The sequence below is a fragment of the Pan paniscus genome, chromosome 3 (assembly GCF_029289425.2).
Source record: "Pan paniscus chromosome 3, NHGRI_mPanPan1-v2.0_pri, whole genome shotgun sequence".
Taxonomy (NCBI): Eukaryota; Metazoa; Chordata; class Mammalia; order Primates; family Hominidae; genus Pan; species Pan paniscus.
Window position 1 is genome coordinate 88,906,286 of NC_073252.2, and position 21,461 is coordinate 88,927,746.

General features: G+C 36.6%; 1 protein-coding gene across 5 annotated transcripts in view; it reads left to right on the top strand.

Annotated features, from left to right (window-relative positions):
- Positions 1-21,461, top strand: part of CCSER1 (coiled-coil serine rich protein 1) — a 1,490,059-nt gene that overhangs the window by 765,156 nt on the left and 703,442 nt on the right. The window lies entirely within an intron of this gene.

A 21,461-nucleotide genomic window follows, 5' to 3' on the forward strand; every position in this document is an offset into this window, starting at 1 on the left:
TGCTAGTAAGCCAATATGAACCTGAAATAATATAGTATGTTTACTAATCTAGCCAATATTTTTAAATATAAATCCAATACTTGGAGCACTGGTGAAAAACTGGTACACACATTTTATTTCTAGTGACATTTTTGCTTGTTAACAATATTTTGGGACACAATTTAACAAATATTTAGAATGAGCCATGAAGATATTCTTAAAATACTATTTGATTAATTCTATTCTTACAATTTAATTTAAGGAATAATTGAAAGTAAAAATAGAGATATGCAAAAAATGTTTAATGTGGTTCAAAAATTAGTCTAAATATCTTCAAGGTTTATCAAATAACATAACAACAGCAAAATGCAATGGTACATAACCATTACAGATTCACATGTAAAGAAAGGAGAGTGAAATTAAAAGAATTTCTATGAGACATTGAATCTTAGAAATTTTTCCTTTTTTCTCTGAAAATTGTATTTCAATTGAATTTTGTTTTATTTTTGGGGACCAATTACACTTTTTTTTACTCTAAATAATATATACATATAAAATCATAACATTTTTATTTATTATGGATTCCTGGGTTCTTTTGCAGGTTTGTTACATGGGTATATTGTGTAATGCTAGTGTTTGGGTTTCAAGGGAACCCATCACCCAAATAGTGAAGAGAGTATCCAATAGGTGGTTTATCAACCCTCAACTCCCTCTCATAACTTCCCCTCTTTTGAAGTCCCCAATGTCTATTATTTCCATCTTTATATCCATGTGTACCCCTTATTTCCAATTCCCACTTATAAGTGAGAACATATGGTGTTTGATTTTCTGTTTCTGAGTTACTTCACTTAGGATAATGGCCTCAAGCTCTATCCATGTTGCTGTGAAGAACCTAATTTCATTCTTCTGTATGGCTCTGTAGAATTCCATGGTTTATAGACACCACATTTTCTTATCCAATTCTTGTTTGATAAACACTAAGGTTGGTTTCATGTCTTTACTATTGTGAATAGTGCTGCAGTAAACGTAAGAGTGCAAGTGTCTTTTTGATAAAAAGATCTTTCTTTGGGTAAATACCCAGTAGTGGGATTGAAAGGCAGTGCTATTTTTAGTTCTTTGAGAAATCTTCTACCATTTTCCGTAGGAGTTGAACTAATTTACATTGTCCATGAACAGTATATAAGTATTCCCTTTTCTCCATATGTATACCAACATTTGTTATTTTTCAACTTTTTAATAAAAGCCATTCTGACTGGTTTGAGATGGTATCTCATTTGCATTTCTCTGATGATTGGTGATGTTGAAGGTTTTTTCATATGTTTGTTGGCAACTTGTATGTTTTCTTTAGAGAAGTGTCTGATGACCTTTGCCCACTTTTTGATGGAGTTATTTATTTTTTCTTGTTGATTGTTTAAGGTCCTTATAAATTTTGAATATTAGTCCTTTATCAGAATCATAGTATGCAAATATTTTCTCCCATTCTGTAGGATGTATGTTTACTCTGTTTATGGTTTCTTTTGCTGTGCATAGCTCTTTAGTTTAAGTAAGTCCCATTTGTCTACTTTTCTTTTTGTTCCATATGCTTTTGAGTTCTTTATCATAAATTATTTACTTAGGTGAATACACAGAAGAGTTTTTCCTAGATTTTCTTCTAGGATTCTTATAGTTTGAGGCCTTACTTTTAAATCTTTAATACATCTTTTTTTTTTTTTTTTTTTTTTTTTTTTGAGACAGAGTCTTGCTCTTGTCACCCAGCCTGGAGTGTAATAGCACGATCTCAGCTCACTGCAGACTCTAAGTTTCCAAGCAACTCTCCTGCCTCAGCCTCCTGAGTAGCTGGGATTGCAGGTGCCTGACACCATGCCTGACTAATTTTTGTGTGTGTGTGTGTTTTTAGTAGAGACGGGGTTTCACTATGTTGGCCAGGCTGGTCTTAAACTCTTGACCTCAGGTGATTCCCCCGCCTTGGCCTCCCAAAGTGGTGGAATTACAGGTGTGAGCCACCATCCCTGGCCTTAAATCTTTAATCTGTCTTGAGTTAATTTTTGTAGTACATTGAGAGGTAAGGGTCCAGTTTAATTCTTCTGTATATAGCTAGTTAGTTCTCTCAGCACCATTTATTGAATAAGGAGTACTTTCCCCATTGTTTATTTTTGTAGACTTGGTTGAAGATTAGTTCATTGTAGATTTGTGGCTTTTTTCTGGGTTCTCTATTCTGTTCCACTGTTCTATGTGTCTGTTTATGTATTGGTACCATACTGTCTTGGTTATTAGAGCCTTTTGTATAGTTTGAAGTGGGATAATGTACTGTCTCTGGTTTTGTTTTTAATGCTTATGATTGCTTTGGGTATTTAGGCATTTTTTGGTTCCATGTTATTTTTAGCATTGATTTTTCTAATTCTGTATAAAATGACATTGGTCATTTGATAGGAATTTATTTGAATCTGTAGATTTTTTTGGGATGTGTAGTCATTTTAACAACATTGGTTTGTTCTATCTATGAGCATATCATGTTTTTCTGTTTGTTTGTGTCATTGATTATTTCTTTCACCAGTGTATTGTAGTTCTTGTTGTAGAGATGCTTCACCTTCTTGGTTAAATGAAATATATTTTTAGGTATTTTATTTTATTTTTTGTGGCAATTGTAAATGGAAGTGAATTCTTTATTTGGTTGTCAGCTTGAATATTGTTGATGTATAGAAATACAATTGATTTTGGGTACATTAATTTATGTCCTGCAACTTTATTTAATTCATTGATCAGGTCTAGGCATTTTTTGGAGGAATCTTTAGGGCTTTCTATGTATAAAATCATTTAATCAGAAAAGAGAGATAGTTTGACTTCCTCTCTTTTATTTACATGCCTTTTCTTTGTTTTGCTTGCCTGATTACTCTGGCAAGGACTTCCAGTATTATGCTGTATAAGAGTGGTAAGAGTGGATATTCTTGTCTTGTTCTAGGTCTTAGAAAGAATGCTTTCAACTTTTGCCCATTCAGTATGACGTTGGTTGTGGGTTTGTGATATATGGATTTTATTATTTTCAGATATGTTTATTTGATGCCTAGATTGTTGAAGGTTTTTATCATGAAAGGATGTTGGATTTTATGTAAAACTTTTTCTGCCTCTTAATGATAGGGTTTTTTTAAAAATTTTGTTTATGTGATAAATCACGATGATTGATTTGCATATGTTGAACCATTGTTTCATCCTAGTAACAAAATTCACTTGATTGTGATGGATTATCTTTTGATGTGCTGTTTGATTTGGTTTGCTAGCATTGTACTAAGGATTTTTGCATCTGTATTCATCAGGGATGTTGACTTATAGTTTTCTTTTTCTGTTGTGTCCTTGCCAGGTTTTCATATCAAGGTGATATTCGTTTCCTAGAATGAATTAGGAAGCATTCCCCCCTCCTTGTTTGTTTTTAATAATTTCAGTAAGATTGGTACCAGATCTTCTTTGCAGATCTTCTTTGCCTATCTGATAGAATTCTGCTGTGAAACCCTCTGGTCCCAGGGTTTTTTTTTTTTTTTGTAGATATTTTTATTACTGATTCAATTTTGGAACTCATTATTGGTAGGCTCAGAGTTTCAGTTTCTTCCTGGTTCAATTTTTAGAGGTGGTGCAGTTCCAGGAATTTATCCATTACCTTTGGGTTTTCTTGATTGTCTGCATAGAGATGTTCATAGCAGTCTCTGAGAACGTATTGTATTTCTGTGGTATCAGTTGTAATGTCACTTTTGTCATTTCTGATGATGCTTACTGAAATCTATTTTTCTTGGTTAATGTAGCTAGTGGTCTATCAATTTTGTTTATCCTTTTAAAGAATCAACATTTTATTTCATTTGATTTTTATTTCATTTGAAATTTAGTAATATAAACTTTCCTCTTAACACTGCTTTTTCTATGTCACAGAAGTTTTTGTATGTTGTGTCTCTATTTTCATTTGTTTCAACTTTTTAAATTTCTGCTTTAGTTATTTGTGCAAAAGTCATTCAGGAGCAAGTTGGGTTTTTACTCTGTTTGTTGTTTTTTTCATTTTCTTGTGTAGTTCTGGTATTGATTTCTAATTTTATTGCACTGTGGTCTGAGAAGCTGCTTGATATGACTTTGATTTCTTTGAATGTGTTGAGAATCTCTTTATGATCAAGAATGTGGTCAATTTTAGAGAATGTTCCATGAGCAGATAAGAAAAATGTATATTCTGCAATTTTTGGGTTGAGTGTTCTATAGATTTTTTTAGGTCATTTGGTCAAGTCTAATTTAAGTTCAGAGTTTCTTTGTTAGTTTTCTGCTTTGATTATTGGTTTAGTGCTGTTAGTGGGGTGTTGCAGTTCCCCACTACTATTGGATGACTGTCTATCTCTTGGTCTAGTAGTATTTGTTCTATAAATCTGTGTGCTTTGATGTTACATGTGTGTATATTTAGGATAGTTAAATCTTCTTAAATTGAATCCTTTAGCATCACATAATGCTCTAATTTGACTTTTTAAAAAAACTGTTGTTTATTTAAAGCCTGTTTTATCTGATACTAAAATAGCACCCCCTGCTCTTTCTTGTTTTTCATTTGCATGATACATCTTTCTTTATCTTTTTACTTTGAGCCTAGGGCTGTCATTTTACGTGAGATACGTCTCTTGAACGCGGTAGATGGTTGGGTCTCTCTTTTTTTTAATCCGATTTTCCATTTTTGTCTTTTAAGTGGAGTATTTAGGCTGTTTACCTTCAAGGTTAATATTGATATGTGAGGTTTTGTTCCCATCATAGTATTGTTAGCTAGTTGCTTTGTAGTCTCAATTGTATAATTGCTTTACAGGATCTGTGAATTTTGTACTTATGGGTGCTTTTATGGTAGCAAGTATTGTCCTTTCATTTCCATGTTTAGAATTCCTTTGAACATTTATTATAGGGCCATTCTAGAAATCTCTTAGCATTTGTTTGTCTACGAAAGACTTCGTTATTCATTTGATTATGAAGCTTCCTTTTGAAAGATATAAATTCTTGGCTGGCATGTTTTTTTCTTTAAGAGGGTAAAAATAGGCCCCCAATCTCTTCTAGCTGATAAGGTTTTTGCTGAGAAGTCGGCTGTTAGTCTAATGGGATTTTCTTTATGGGTAACTTGTCCCTTTTCTCAAGCTGCCCTTAAGATTTTTTTCTCCCCCTTGATGTTGACCTTGGATAATCTCATGACTGTGTGCTTTGGTGATGGTCATGTGTAGTATCTTACAGGTGGTCTCTGATTTTCTTTCTTGTATTTGGATGTCAACCTCTCTAGAAAGGTTAGGGAAATTTTCCTAAATTATTTCTTCCAGTGTTTTCCAGGTTGTCTTTTTCTTCTTCCTCATGAATGCCAATATGTCATAGGTTTGGTTGTTTTTCATAATCCCATATTTCTTAAAGACTTTCTTCATTTTTTAAAGTTCTTTTTGCTTTATTTTTTTCTGAGTTAATTCAAAAACTGGCTTCCAATATCTAAAATTCTTTCTTCTGCTTGATCTAGGCTATTGTTAAAGCTTTCAATTGTATTTTGAAATTCCTTTCATGAATTTTTCAATACTATAAGTTCTATTTTTTTATTTTGTTTTGTTTTGTTTTAGTATAGTTATGTCATGTTTTATATCTTGCATTTTTTTTCTGGTTTCTTTGTGCTGAATTTTAACTTTCTCTTGGATCACACTGAATTTCCTGGAAATACATATTTTGAATTATTCATATGTCATTTTAGATTTTTAATTTTGGTTAGGATCCATTGCTAGATAGCTAGTATGATCCTTTGGAAGATATCAAGATACTCTGGCTTTTTGTACTGCTCAAGTTGTGCTGATTCCTTCTCATCTAAGGGAGTTGTAACTTTTTATTTTTGTTTTTGCTATCATTTGGATGGAAGATTTTTTTTGTATTCCTTTCTCCCTTGAATGCTTGAATGTGTGATTGTGTTATATGTTTTCTATGATATTTTGGCTTTATTTCTGGGTGCTTTGAGGGGCCCAGTGCTCTGTTTGGGTTCCTTGTTTGGGGCTAGCTTCTGGCTTTTTCAGATGCTGCTTGTTGTAGTGATGTGTTAGACATATGCCTCCTGCAAGGCTTAGGGTGAGGAGGAAGGACTCAGGAAGCTTATTTTATGTACTAGCAGTGAGCCCTTCTGGCAGCAGGTTTTTAATTTGGTTGTACAGTTCAGGACCAGTCCAGTAGATGGTGATTAAGAGTAACATCTGTCTTGCCCTCAAGTAGGTTGATGATGAGTGGAAGCACCTGCCCTGACCAAGTGGGATATGGCAGGCAGAGATCCTGTTGGGTGTATTGAGATCTCAGGGGAGGGGACAAGGGGATGGTGCACTAGCTCCTTGTCCTAAGCAGGCAGGGACATGATCCACTTCCCTATCATGCCCCTCTCACAGGGCACATGTTCATTTATATAGACTTTAACCTTTTGTTCCTGAATGCAGCACAGCTGCAGCGGGCAGGTACACCCTTTGGCAGCTACCACCGCACATTGACCATTCTCTAAAATTGACTACATTCTTGATCATAAACAGTGTCTCAATAAATTCAAAGAAATCAAAATCATATTGATATGGTTTGGCTGTGTCCCCCTCCAAATCTCAACTTGAATTGTATCTCCCAGAATTCCCATGTGTTGTTGGAGGGACCCAGGAGGAGGTCATCAAAACATGGTGACCAGCCTTTCCCATGCTATTCTCGTGGTAGTGAATAAGTTTCACAAGATCTGATGGGTTTATCAGGGGTTTCCACTTTTGCATCTTCTTCATTTTCTCTTGCCACCACTATGTAAGGAGTGCCTTTCACCTCCTGCCATGATTCTGAGGCCTCCTCAGCCGTCTGGATCTGTAAGTCCAATTGAACCTCTTTTTCTTCCCAGTCTCGGGTATGTCTTTATCAGCAGCATGAAAACAGACTAATATACATATCAAGCAACTTCTCAGACCACAGTGCAATAAAATTAGAAATCAATACCAAAACCACCAAGTAAATGGAAAGTAAACACCTTCCTCCACTCAAGGCACATGGCTACTGCCAGAGCTTTCAGGCACCACAATATGATTAGACTGTCATGGTTCATTGATTTTCAGGGAACAGATCTACTTCAATACAAAAATTAGCCAGACGCATTGGCAGGTGCCTGTAATCCCAGCTACTCAGGAGACTGAGGCAGGATAATCACTTGAACCCAGGGGTGGAGGTTTCAGTGAGCTGAGATCACACCACTGCACTCCAGCCTGGGTGACAGAGTGATACTCTGTCTCAAAAAAAAAAAAAAAAAAAATAGGTAAGACAGGTAAACATAGTAACCAACCTGAAAGTAATAAACATAGACATACATGAAATTTTACCTTTTGTAGTTAAAATTTTACTATTGATTTTAAAATTCCTAATAATTTATTTAAATGAAAAATTAATAATTTTTTTTGACAGGAAACAAAACTGTACATGAAGATGGCAACTTATGATTCTAACACCATTTACTGAGATCTTTTTATATGTTTATTTCTTTTGAATTGGTTTTGTTTCTTTGACTCTTGGTCTTGGTTTTATCTTTTCCTTGACTGGTTCTCTTTTGATTGTAATTGTCAGAAGGACAATTTGATCTATCTTAAACTAAACGGAAATTTATCAAAAGACCATGGGGGTGACTCATCAAACAGGACTGAGAGCCAGTGCCAATACCAACTGTAATTAACAACACAATTGATACTTTCACTCTCTGCACTCATTTGTGCTGTTCTTTAATTTTGTCTTCTTTGCTTCCTGTTTTCTTTCTTTTTCTTTGTAGAAGCAAACCTCTGCTATTTCTCTGTTCTACTTGAGCATAAACTTAACCATTGTTTGCTCTCAAGCTTTTTTACTTTTGACTTAAGTACCACAAAAATATTAACTTATTTTCTTTTTATTCCTTATACTCTAATTGCCAGAAAAGTTTCCTATTCTAGCTTGGAAAGAGGATCTATTCCCTAAAAATCAATGAATCATGACAGTGTGATCATATTATAATGCCTGAAAGCTCTGGCATTAGCCATGTGTCATGAGTGGAGGAAGGTAAAGTTCCCGGGAAAGTATGTATGTGTGACGGGAGCAATAAGGGGGGGCCTGGTCAGAAAAGTAGCATGTTTGCAACCATCTGAAATAACGAATGCATTCATGTAAAGATTCCTTGTGTTCTTAGCCCAGATACTAGCAGTATTTATAGCTTTCATCAGCTAAACCCTCTTATATGATGTGTATCACTACATACCTGCTTGGATGTTTCACAGTTATCTCACTTTTCATTATGCTCAGTATCTCCCATTCACCCTTATTTTCAGTTCATCCTGCTTCTTCTTCGCCCATTCATCCCATCTCCAATTGAACCTGCTTCTCCTGAAGTGTTTCTCGTATCAGGAATATCACCATCAACCAGCCTCCCATTTGCTCAGAACAGAAACTTGGGAGTTGTTCTTGACTGTTCCCTTTTGCTAAACCTACCAATTACAATTAATTATTCACTTTTAAATCTAACTCTTATTTTGAGTCTGGAAAATAGATAGGACTCTATCCCTTTTGCAAAAAGCATTTCCTCTAGACAATTGCATTATCCTCTAAATTTCCTTTCTCCAATATCATCCCTACCTTTAATTTCTTCTGCATGCAACAGACAGAATGATGTTGGTTAAATACAATTGAATTGTGCTAGAAACACTTCTATGATTTCCCACTGATCTAAACATAAAATTGAGCATTTTGTAGAGCCTACAATTGTGCCAATATTCTCCTTGCTCACTACGTTCTAGTCACACTACACACACACACACACACACACATATATTTGTTTCTTAAGAAAAAATGCATATACTCTTCCCCCACGCCTCTTGAACTTTATCCAGTTTTTCTCTCTGAAACAATCCCTTGCTTACTGCCCGGCTGTGTCCTTGTCCTATAACCTTAAATGTCATTTCTTCACTAAGGCCCACTGTGAGTGTCAAATAGAAATGGCATCTTTATGTTATTCTCTCTCCTAACTTCCCTTTATATCACTTACCAAAATTTGTCGTTTTTTACCTGGTAAAACATTTGCTTATTGGAAGTCTATCTCTCCTTTGAAGTAGAAGCAGTGAAATAGCGAGAACAATGACCCTTTGCTTACCACTCTCTATGTCATGAGAGTATTGTGTGCTGCTCTGTATACATCCCACTCCTTTTGCTCGGGGCCTGCGCCTCTTCTGCTAGCTGTATAGTGGAGTTGTGTCCTACTCAGGAGTTGGACTCTAAAAGGGCTCACTGTGAACAATTAGCCAAAATGTCACATAACTAGTTTTGTTTATAAATATAAATATGCAAAATAATACAATGTATATTTAAATATATAATTTTATTTTAGTTCTAATTACACAGACAGAAAAAGTGAGCACAGTTTAATTTGCATAATTAAATGTGCTATTACTGATGGCTGAATTAATAAATTACAGATACTCATTAAATATTTGTTGGAATCAATTAAGTCCAGCTTTAAATGTCTTTGCTACCATTTCTATTTGAAAGATGAATAAACAGACATCTAAAGCAACTGAGTAATTCCTCTAGTCACATGTAATCTCTTTAGGTTCTCTGTCTTCTTATATTTTGCTATTCAGATAATACATATACGGATTTGACTTTATTTTTAATTTTTGCTCATGACTATGCTGAAGGAAACTTGAAGGATAATGAATTTCATGGCACTCAGAATTTCTTGAGTTTGTCAGTGAAGTTTGGTCTGTGTATACAGTTTGTCTGGTGAAGTTTGATTCGTGACATCAATTGTTTTCTAGCTGATCATCAACCTGTAATGCCATGCTGACTCTGCAAGTGTCTAGTGATCTTATTCTTGTCTCCCTTATGCTTGTGTTTCTGGAATGCTGTCATCAGCATATTACTGTTAATGAATTACTGTCTTGGAGACTTTTGTGTCACTTCACAGCTTACTATAAGAATTTTTATAAACATTGAAATTAAATCAATACCATAAAATAAAATGCTCACAATCTCCTAAAAAACCGAATATTTTCTTTAAAATAGGAATCTTATTTTTAAACCATAGTGATTAAGTGGGCAGGGTATTATATCCTGATCTTCCTCAATAAAAATATCAAGCAAGTTAAAGCTGGAGAAATCTTTGTCATATATTCAAGATCTCAGTCTCAATATTGTTGGCAGGTTTCTGTTTTTAGTGATGCAAGGGTTTTGGGTTTTTTTAATGAGAATAATTTTCAAGGTTGAATTAAGGACTTATGGTTGTTGTATTAGTCAATGCCATTTTAACTCTCCTAAATCTTCGCAATGCCTATATTCAAACCCTATTACTCCAAATTCATTGTGTGTGTGAATGTATTTGTATGTGTGCATGTGCACATCTTGAGGCTTAAAGGGGGGCAATACATTGCAAAATAGAAAATTCAGACAAATTGAACTATAATGCAATGCTATCCTAACTTGTATTGGAATGCAGCCATATAAGCTTCTAGTACATTCTTCTCTGAACTGAAGTGACCTACTGGAGTTGCTGACATAAAGGGAAAATTGCAGACCTTTACCACAGGGCAAGAGCCTATAAACTTATGCCTAGACAAGTTGAAATTTCATCCTGTAGACAGATCATGTCAATAAGAAGCAGAGTATGTTTCTTTATCCCAAGGTCACCTACCAGTTTATAGATGAATAAAAGTGAGAGAGATGTAGAGCAGAAATTCCCTAATGCAAATATGGGCCAAGGGAATGGAGAGCCCCTGACAAATAGAATGTATCTGTTTACACCAGGATGCTGCTAGTGAGGGAATGTTTGGGACTTGATGTGTCAAAAAATTCTTCTGGACCTATTTCCTGTAGAAGATATGTCTGTATTCATCATTTTTTGGATGATGATTCAAAAAATCGTCATTCTTTGGATGAATCACCTCATTAATTTTCATTAATTTTCATCATTAATTGGATGAATCACCTCATTAATCTTTCACTCACAATGTAAAATTCAGGCAATAGTGAAAATGGAGTATATAAGATTCTCTTTTAATAAAAGAAATTCTAATCTGCGTATGAAAGTAAACGTTTGTCATGTGATGTTACAGTATCAATTTCTCAGACATATATTTGATTTTTACCCGTTGTTTAATATCCTCACTTTTCTCTTTGTACTGTTTTTTTTTTCTTACTTTCTTTTGTCTTATCATAAAGTATCTTTGCAGACCAGAATTACTGGAATAAACCCTTAGTTCAGATTTCATTTCCAATCTTTCCCTACTTAAATTTATATATGATACAAATGTCAGAAATTTTGCTGGACTTGTCATGTCATCAATATTAACTTCCAATAGCAAATGTGTCTGCAAATGTCAAGTTCAAAAGCTGATCTCTGATGCCACTCCAGCCTTATGCATATTCTCTCATCCACCCAATTCTTCATTTATTAAAAACAGTAGAGTATCTAGAGTGTGCCTAAAAGTATATAAGGAAGTGTGGAGTCAATATAGTACTAAATAAACATGGTCCCTGCTCTAAGGAACTTAAATACTAGTGCAGAAGGCAGACCAAACATAGGCAAACCACAAATAAAAGAAATAATTGTCAGTCAAAATGACATTTAGCAAAAAAGATATTAAGACAGAGAATCACTTGGAGATAAGAATCTACTTTAAAAAGAATATCTGTAAGGCAGTGGCACCTAATATGCAGAAGATTCCAGATGAAGGAATAGTAGGTTAAAACTTCCCCAAGTGGTGAAGATCTTGATCCATTCAAGAAACTGAAAGAAAATGAGTGTGAGGAGAGTCATGTTTGCAAGTGAAAGAGTTGTGTTAATATGAGATGAAGGTGGTAAAATAGATAAGGTGATGTAAGGCAGGGGCTGGCTGTACATCATGGTAAAAAGTTTAATTTTTATTATATAAACCAGAATGCTGCAATAACTGTATAAAACAAGAAGCAAATGGTAGTCATGTGTGTAATTTAGTATGCTAAATATGTTATACTTAAATGAATATATCCAAAATCGTATGATTTTAAGATGCAATAAATATATAGTTATTCATGAAATATTTTGTGAGTGAAACTTTTTTGTACTGATTCTTTTAAAATCCAGTGTGTATTTGACACAAACATCTCAGTTTACAGCAGCTGCATTTCAGGTGCTTATTTGTCACCTGTGCCTCATGACTACTCTATTGGAATGGAAAACTGTTAATGTGTTCAAGCAGGAGACTGATGTGATCCAAATTACATTTTCATGTTACTCTGCTATTATTTACAGAAACTGTGGAGTGGAGAAGGTATGGATGAAGACAGGAAAATGAGTTAGGAGGCTGTATTTGTTTCCTGTGGCTTCCGTAACAAAGTACCACAAACTGGCTGACTTAAAACAATTGAAATTTATTTTCTCAGAAGTCTTTCTTGAGACCATAAATCTGAAATCAATATGTGGGCAGAGCCATATTTCCTCTGAGGGCTCTAGAAAAGGAGTCTTCTTGACCTCTTTTAGCTTCAAATGGTTGCTGGCAATTTTTGAAGTTGCTTGGCTTGTAGATGGATCTACACTTTCTAGTTTCTACCTCTGTCTTCACATGACCCTCTCTTCTGTGTGTCTGTGTAGCTGTGTCCAAATGTCCCTCTTCTTATAAAGAACACTTGTCATATTTGATTTGTGGCCAATCCTTATCAAGTATAATCTCTTTTTAATGTGATTATATCTGCAAAGGCCGTATTTCCAAGTAAAGTCACATTCACAGGCTCCAAGTAGACATGAATTTTGGAGGTACACAGTTCCAGACAGTGCAGAGGCCATTGGAATAAAAGGTGGTGGTGGCTTGTACACACCCAGCACACATCTATACTTCACTCCCCTCTGTACCCTAGGTAGTAGGCTGGGGTGGAGGCAGTAGATATAAAAAGAAGTGATTGTGAAATACATTTTAGAGATGTAATTAACTGATGTCTTGAATGTGGAGGGGCAGAGCCAAAACAATTTGGATGATATTTCCAATCAGAGTTTCTATCATGCCTTTCCTGATCAGTCACTAAATGTCCACTGTTTTTATCCTGGAAATTTGTGTTTCTAGTTTCTAAAGGATCTAACTCAAAGCCATCTCTTTTATGTCCCTCTTTACGAGGCCTTTCTTAATTAGCTTTACCTTATTGGTAAGAGTATTAAACTAGAAGAAATGGATTAGCCTGTCTTAAGTACTAAAGAAATCAAATATATATTTGTATAATCCATTATTAGTGAAACTTTGCCAGTGTTTAAATATACTGCAATGTACTCTTTGAAAAAATCTAGAAATTGGAAATTTTAGAATTGAAATAGAAATCATAATTCAACTCACATTGTATTAGTTCATTTTCACACTGCTATAAAGAACTACCTGAGACTGGGTAATTTGTAAAGAATAGAGGTTTAATTGACTCACAGTACCACAGGCCCTAACAGGAAGCATGACTGGGAGTCCTCAGGAAACTTATGCTCATGATGGAAGGAGAAGGGGAAGTAAGCACCTTCTTCACATGGTGGCAGGAGAGACAGAGAGAGAGAAAGAGAGAGAAAGAGAGAACAGAGTGGGAAGGGCCATCCTTTTAAACAACCACATCTCGTGAGAACTCACTATCAAGGGAACAGCAAGGGGGAAATCTGCCTCCATGATTTAATCATCTCCCACCAGGGCCCTCCCCTGATACAAAGAGATTGTAATTCACATGGGATTTGTGTGGGGACACAGAATCAAACCATATTACTCATTAAAAACAAAAAGCAAAACAAAACTACATATCCTTTACATCTAGAATATGACACACACTTATCTGGGTACAAGTATTCCTAATGATTTCGATCTCTAAATATACTAAGTTTTCCAATTCATATTTTTTATCAGTCTATCTCATTCATAAATGAAATCACCCAAGTTCTTAAATCTAGTCATATTTTTAGTTTGTACAATCTCTTATAGGTGTTCAATTCCATAAATATAAAGTATACTGTTTAATTTTGTAAGCCCTATTATTTCTTGTAAAAATCACCTGCAATCTGCTCTCAGAGTGGTCACAGTGAAGGATGTCAGGCAGTTTTCTAGTTCAGGTAGCATAAGGCTGAATAAAAATAAATATGTTATCCAGATGTTGTATTATTGATTTACTGACGTTCCTTCGTTTCTGTTTGTGTTTAGAGTCTTGACCCATTTTTTAAACATACAAACCTGAAATAAGTTTCCTATCTCTTTGTCCTTTTCTGCAATTTTTTAAAACCTCACATTGCTTTTCCTGAGGTATGGGGACCCAAAAACTGAAAGCATCTCAGTAACAGGCCAACTATTAACACTTGTGGGTCCCAGGACAAGAATATGAATGAAGGCTTACAGAATGTAAGTCTAAATATTGAAGTTATAAATAAAGCTTTAAAAACCATGGAATAAAATATGTTCTAACCTCTTATCTTGGAAAGTATACTTTGATAATTACTTAAAAAGCACATTCCAAATCCAGATTTCTAAGGACTTCCTAGCATTCTCTGCAGGAACTTAGCAACGTGGAGAGAGCCAGCCTGTGTTCTTATTTAATTCCAATATCCATTGTTAAATCTGGGTAATGATTGCATAAGAGTTCTTTTTATAAGTCTCCCTTTTTTTCAAGTTAGCAATTTTCTACAACAAAAAAATTATATTAATAAAGTTTAGTGTCTCCTTGATAGCTCCCAAAAATTTTGTGTTCCATGAGAGGAGGTTTTATTTGCTTGGCTGTGTTTCTTGAAGATTCTACTGATGTCTTCAGTGGTATGCCCCCATTAAAGGTGGGTGACAATGATCAATGTGATCTGTATAATGTTGCATTTTCATTCCTGAGCTCATCTTTGGCCTTGGCATCATTAAGCAATCCCTATGATTCTCTCTCTGTCTCTCTTGCTTTTGTTTTATTTAAATAATCTTGGGAGCGGTTCCAAGATGGCCAAATAGGAACAGCTTCAGTCTACAGCTCCCAGTGTGAGCGATGCAGAAGATGGTTAATTTCTGCATTTCCAACTGAGGTACCGGGTTCATCTCACTGGGGATTGTTGGACAGTGGGTACAGGACAGTGGGTGTAGCACACCAAGCATGAGCTGAAGCAGGTCGAGGCATCGCCTCACCCAGGAAGCTCAAGGTGTCTGGGAATTCCCTTTCCTAGCCAAGGAAAGGGGTGACAGACGGCACCTGGAAAATTGGGTCACTCCCAACCTAATACTGCGCTTTTCCGATGGTCTTAGCAAACGGCACACCAGGAGATTATATTCCACGCATCGCTCAGAGGGTCCTACACCCATAGAGCCTCGCTCATTGCTAGCACAGCAGTCTGAGATCAAACTGCAAGGCAGCAGTGAGGCTGGGGGAGGGGCGCCCGCCATTGCTGAAGCTTGAGTAGGTAAACAAAGCAGCCTGGAAGCTGGAATTGGGTGGAGCCCACCGCAGCTCAAGGAGGCCTGCCTGCCTCTGTGGACTCCACCTCTGGTGGCAGGGCATAGCCGAACAAAAGGCAGCAGAAACCTCTGCAGACTTAAATGTCCCTGTCTGACAGCTTGGAAGACAGTAGTGTTTCTTCCAGCACGGAGCTTGAGATCTGAGAACGGACAGACTGCTTCCTCAAGTGGGTCCCTGACCTGTGAGTAGCCTAACTGGGAGGCTAATTATGTGTCTGCCCAGTAGGGGCAGACTGACACCTCACAAGAATGGGTACCACTCTGAGATGAAACTTCCAGAGGAACAATGAGGCAGCAACATTTGCTGTTCACCAATATTCGCTGTTCTGCAGCCTCCACTGCTGATACCAAGGCAAACAGGGTCTGGAGTGGACCTCCAACAAACTCAACAGACCTGCAGCTGAGGGTGCTGACTGTTAGAAGGAAAACTAACAAACAGAAAGGACATCCACACCAAAACCCCATCTGTACGTCACCATCATCAAAGACAAAAGGTATACAAAACCACAAAGATGGGAAAAAACAGAGCAGAAAAACTGAAAATTCTAAAAATCAGAGCACTTCTCCTCCTCCAAAGGAATGCAGCCCCTTGCCAGCAATGGAACAAAGCTGGACGGAGAACGACTTTGACGAGCTGAGAGAAGAAGGCTTCAGAGGATCAAACTTTTCCAAGCTAAAGGAGGAAGTTCGAACCCATGGCGAAGAAGTTAAAAACCTTGAAAAAAGATTAGACGAATGGCTAACTAGAATAACCAGTGTAGAGAAGTCCTTAAAGGACCTGATGGAGATGAAAACCATGGCACGAGAACTACGTGACGAATGCCCAAGCTTCAGTAGCTGATTCGATCAACTGGAAGAAAGGGTATCAGTGATGGAAGATCAAATGAACGAAATGAAGTGAGAAGAGAAATTTAGAGAAAAAGGAATGAAAAGAAACGAACAAAGCCTCCAAGAAATATGGGACTATGTGAAAAGACCAAATCTGCGTCTGATTGGTGTACCTGAAAGTGACGGGGAGAATGGAACCAAGTTGGAAAACACTCTGCAGGATATTATCCAGGAGAACTTCCCCAATCTAGCAAGGCAGGCCAACAATCAAATTCAGGAAACACAGAGAACACCACAAAGATACTCCTCGAGAAGAGCTACTCCAAGACACATAGTTGTCAGATTCACCAAAGTTAAAATGAAGGAAAAAATGTTGATGTTAAGGGCAGCCAGAGAGAAAGGTCAGGTTACCCACAAAGGGAAGCCCATCAGACTAACAGCTGATCTCTCAGCAGACACTCTGCAAGCCAGAAGAGAGAGGGGGCCAATATTCAACATTCTTAAAGAAAAGAATTTTCAACTCAGAATTTCATATCCAGCCAAACTAAGCTTCATAAGTGAAGGAGAAATAAAATCCTTTACAGACAAGCAAATGCTGAGAGATTTTGTCACCACCAGGCCTGCCCTACAAGAGCTCCTGAAGGAAGCACTAAATATGGAAAGGAACAACCGGTACCAGCCACTGCAAAAACATGCCAAAATGTAAAGACAATCGAGGCTAGGCAGAAACTGCATGAACTAACAAGCAAAATAACCATCTAACATCATAATGACAGGATCAAATTCACACATAACAATATTAACCTTAAATGTAAATGGGCTAAATGCTCCAACTGAAAGACACAGCCTGGCAAATTGGATAAAGAGTCAACACCGATAAGTATGCTGTAGTCAGGAAACCCATCTCAGGTGCAGAGACACAGATAGGCCCAAAATAAAGGGATGGAGGAAGAGCTACCAAGCAAATGGAAAACAAAAAAAAGGCAAGGGTTGCAATCCTAGTCTCTGATAAAACAGACTTTAAACCAACAAAGATCAAAAGAGACAAAGAAGGCCATTACATAATGGTAAAGGGATCAATTCAACAAGAAGAGGTAATTATCCTAAATAGGCATGCACCCATTACAGGAGCACCCAGATTCATAAAGGAAGTCCTTGGAGACCTACAAAGAGACTTAGACTCCCACACAATAATAATGGGAGACTTTAACACCCCACTGTCAACATTAGACAGATCAATGAGACAGAAAGTTAACAAGTATATCCAGGAATTGAATTCAGCTGTGCACCAAGTGGACCTGATAGACATCTACAGAACTCTCCACCCCAAATCAACAGAATATACATTATTCTCAGCCCCACACTGCACTTATTCCAAAATTGACCACATAGTTGGAGGTAAAGCACTCCTCAGCAAATGTAAAAGAACAGAAATTATAACAAACTATCTGTCAAACCACAGTGCAATCAAACTAGAACTCAGGATTAAGAAAATCACTCAAAACCACTCAAATACATGGAAACTGAACAACCTGCTCCTGAATGACTACTGGGTACATAACGAAATGCAGGCAGAAATAAAGATGTTCTTTGAAACCAATGAGAACAAAGACACAACAAACTAGAATCTCTGGGACACATTTAAAGCAGTGCGTTGAGGGAAATTTATAGCACTAAATGCCCACAAGAGAAAGCAGGAAAGATCTAAAACTGACACCCTAACATCACAATTAAAAGAACCAGAGAAGCAAGAGCAAACACATTCAAAGCGAGCAGAAGGCAAGAAATAACTAAGATCAGAGCAGAATTGAAGGAAATAGAGACACAAAAAACCCTTCAAAAAATCAATGAATCCAGGAGCTTTTTTTTGGAAAAAAAAAAAAACTTTTTTGAAAAGATCAGCAAAATTGATAGACCACTAGCAATACTAATAAAGAAGAAAAGAGAGAAGAATCAAATAGACGCAATAAAAAAAGATAAAGGGGATATCACCACCAATCCCACAGAAATACAAACTACCATCAGAGAATACCATAAACACCTCTACACAAATAAACTAGAAAATCTAGAAGAAATGGAAAAATTCCAGGACACATACAGCCTCCCAAGACTAAACGAGGAAGAAGGTGAATCTCTGAATAGACCAATAACAGGCTCTGAAATTGAGGCAATAATTAATAGCATACTAACCAAAAAAAGTCCTGGACCAGACGGATTCACAGCTGAATTCTACAAGAGGTACAAAGAGGAGCTGGTACCATTCCTTCTGGAACTATTCCAATCAATAGAAAAAGAGGGAATCCTCCCTAACTCATTTTGTGAGGATAGCATCATCCTGATACCAAAGCCTGGCAGAGACACAACAAAAAAAGAGAATATTAGACCAATATCCATGATGAACATTGATGCAAAAATCCTCAATAAAATACTGGCAAACTGAATCCAGCAACACATCAAAAAGCTTATCCACCATGATCAAGTAGGCTTCATCCCTGGGATGTGAGGCTGGTTCAACATACGCAAACCAATAAACGTAACCCAGCATATAAACAGAACCAAAGACAAAAACCACATGATTATCTCAATAGATGCAGAAAAGGCCTTTGACAAAATTCAACAGCCCTTCATGCTAACAACTCTCAATAAGTTAGGTATTGATGGGATGTATCTCAAAATAATAAGAGCTATCTATGACAAACCCACAGCCAATATCATAATGAATGGGCAAAAACTGGAAGCATTCCCTTTGAAAACTGGTGCAAGACAGGGATGCTGTCTCTCACCACTCCTATTCAACATAGTGTTGGAAGTTCTGGCCAGGGCAATCAGGCAGGAGAAAGAAATAAAGGGTATTCAATTAGGAAAGGAGGAAGTCATCTTGTCCCTGTTTGCAGATGACATGATTCTATATCTAGAAAACCCCATCGTCTCAGCCCAAAATTTCCTTAAGCTGATAAGCAACTTCAGCAAAGTCTCAGGATACAAAATCAATGTGCAAAAATCACAAGCATTCTTATACACCAATAACAGACAAACAGAGAGCCAAATCATGAGTGAACTCCCATTCACAATTGCTACAAAGAGAATAAAATACCTAGGAATCCAACTTACAAGGGATGTGAAGGACCTCTTCAAGGAGAACTTCAAACCACTGCTCAATGAAATAAAAGAGGACACAAACAAATGGAAGAACATTCCATGCTCATGGATAGGAAGAATCAATATCATGAAAATGGCCATACTACCCAAGGTAATATAGATTCAATGCCATCCCCATCAAGCTACCAATGACTTTCTTCACAGAATTGGAAAAAACTACTTTAAAGTTCATATGGAACCAAAAAAGAGCCCACATTGCCAAGTCAATCCTAAACCAAAAGAACAAAGCTGGAGGCATCACGCTACCTGACTTAAACTATACTACAAGGCTACAGTAACCAAAGCAGCATGGTACTGGTACCAAAACAGAGATATAGACCAATGGAACAGAACAGAGCCCTCAGATATAATGCCACATATCTACAACTATCTGATCTTTGACAAACCTGACAAAAACAAGAAATGGGGAAAGGATTCCCTATTTAACAAATGGTGCTGGGAAAACTGGCTCGCCATATGGAGAAAGCTGAAACTGGATCCCTTCCTTACACCTTATACAAAAATTAATTCAAGATGGATTAAAGACTTCAACGTTAAACCTAAAACCATAAAAACCCTAGAAGAAAACCTAGGCAATACCATTCAGGACATAGGCATGGGCAAGGACTTCATGTCTAAAACACTGAAAGCAATGGCAACAAAAGCAAAATTAAGAAATGGGATCTAATTAAACTAAAGAGCTTCTGCATAGCAAAAGCAAATACCATCAGAGTGAACAGGCAACCTACAGAATGGGAGAAAATTTTTGCAATCTACTCATCTAACAAAGGGCTATTATCCAGAATCTACAAAGAACTCAAACAAATTTACAAGAAAAAAACAAACAACCCCATCAAAAAGTGGCCAAAGGATATGAACAGACACTTCTCAAAAGAAGACGTCTATACAGTCAAGAGACACATGAAAAAATGCTCATCATCACTGGCCATCATAGAAATGCAAATCAAAACCACAATGAGATACCATCTCACACCAGTTAGAATGGTGATCATTAAAAAGTCAGGAAACAATGGGTGCTGGAGAGGATGTGGAGAAATAAGAACACTTTTACACTGTTGGTGGGACTGTAAACTAGTTCAACCATTGTGGAAGTCAGTGTGGCAATTCCTCAGGGATCTAGAACTAGAAATACCATTTGACCCAGCCATCCCATTACTGGGTATATACCCAAAGGATTATAAATCATGCTGCTATAAAGACACATGCACAGATATGTTTTTTGCGGCACTGTTCACAGTAGCAAAGACTTGGAACCAAGCCAAATGTCCAACAATGATGGACTGGATTAAGAAAATATGGCACATATACACCATGGAATACTATGCAGCCACAAAAAATGATGAGTTCATATCCTTTGTAGGGACATGGATGAAGCTGGAAACCATCATTCTCAGCAAACTATTGCAAGGACAAAAAAACAAACACCGCATGTTCTCACTCATAGGTGGGAATTGAACAATGAGAACACTTGGACCCAGGAAGGGGACATCACACACTGGGGCCTGTTGTGGGGTAGAAGGAGGGGGGAGGGATAGCATTAGGAGATATACCTAATGTTAAATGACCAGTTAATGGGTGCAGCACACCAACGTGGCACATGTATACATATGTAACAAACCTGCACTTTGTGCACATGTACCCTAGAACTTAAAGTATAATTTTTAAAAAAAGATCAAAAAAATTACATCAGGATTTTATTTCAGTGATTAAAGAAAATAAACACCTAAAAAAAATCTTTTATTATTGACATTGAAGTCCCTTACAAGATGATGGTCAAATTCTCTTTGTCCCACCTAATTTTTAGTTTAAACTTGTCTCAGAAGGCTGTGAATTTTCTCATGTTGGATTATATTACTTTTCAATTTGAAAAGTTAGCTTTCCCCCTCTTTTACAGTGTCAGTTTTTCTAGAATATTTCTCTTTCCATAAGCTTTACCTTTAGATTCATGACTTAGGATCTAAATTTAGGATTATACTATTTTAAGCAGACTTTGTGTTCCTTTTACATTAAAAAAAAATCTTTTTCTAGCTTTTACCT